Consider the following 1,468-nt stretch of genomic DNA (forward strand, 5'->3'; position numbering starts at 1 on the left):
TCGTCTAAGAAACTGTTTAGGCTTTACGTCACACAGGGAGTGGGCCACAATTCCCGTGTGGAGCAGCCCTTTGCTAATCACACAGTCACACGTGTGTCTAAACAAGAAATATCGGAATGTGGCTTCAGTCTGCAATGGACTCCTAAGCAAAATCAAAGAGTTAACCGTCGCTATGGCTCAAATTGGCATACTGCAATATGCGGTCCACCCTGGAATGTCAGGGTATAGCCTTCCGATTTGGCGATGGTAAGCGCGAAATATTTAACATCTATTTACCGCCCGCCACCTGCTGCATGACAGTATATTATCCTGACATAAGTACGCTTTTCAGGGTGAAAACCGTATGCTGGTATGTGACTCCAACGCGAACCACGATCTTTGGAACTCAAGCTTGGCAAATAATGGTGGGAAAAGCATATTAGCTGAGAAGACAGACGATTCGTCATTCTTGACGATTCGTCATTCTTGACCATGAACAACGGCGCACCTACTAGATTTCTGGGTAGTTGTAACAGCTGGCCAGACCTAACAATAGCTATCGCGGGTCTGACAAACAGCATACCTTGGCGACCTATGCTAACGCTAGCATCGGACCCACACATAATCATCTCAATCAATACAAAAAATCAAGGAAACATTAATTTTACATCCACCTAATAGCCTTTCTAATCTTTTTTTCTGGTAAAAAACGTAAAAGAACGATGAATTCTCAATATATTTAATCCTAAAAAACCTGTACCCTATCAGCCCTGGCGCTGCCATATGGCAACAGGACATATCCAACGATCCAGGACACTTACCGATGTCATTTTTTCGTTTATTTCTTATTTATGGTCCCAATGACCGATCCAGTAAAAATCAGCTAAATATATTCACAAACAAACTTCAGGGTTATTCGGGTTAAAACATAAATTTGAGATTTAATTACGCAATCAGAAAATAGGACAACACTGTTAGGTATTTTTGATATTATTTAAATGATAATATTTAAAAATACTAATTTAATATTTTTCAGATTATATTTAACTTATGAAGTGAAACAAATTTCTTGATGATGGCTTTCTTTAAAAGTTGAAAATCTTTACTCAAGGCAAATACCACTTTTTCATCTTAAATTGTAATAAAAGTATAGAAAATAACATAAATATGAATATTAATATTTACTGCTAATCGTTCCAAAACTGGTACTTTTACATCAAAATGTTTTCCTCATCGGAAAGAGGGCGGAAAATTCTGAATTGCTTAGGGGTGACAAATATTCAAATCCGCCGCTGTGACTATCGACTCTACATGCGTGGATAAAAACTTTGGAATGCTGCTTGCTCATCGCGTATATGTTGCCATCAAGGCATTACAAGGTAGAAGTTATTTCGACATTTCTGTCTTTTGAACTGCGACTGAAATGTCAACTCTTAAACCCTATACTCCTGATGCAATAATGAAAGGTGTTGTACGTTGTGACAGCTCG

Source organism: Rhagoletis zephyria, unplaced genomic scaffold (genome assembly GCF_001687245.7).
Source record: "Rhagoletis zephyria isolate East Lansing unplaced genomic scaffold, Rhagoletis_zephyria_1.1 Rzeph_scaffold_07580, whole genome shotgun sequence".
Classification (NCBI taxonomy): Eukaryota; Metazoa; Arthropoda; class Insecta; order Diptera; family Tephritidae; genus Rhagoletis; species Rhagoletis zephyria.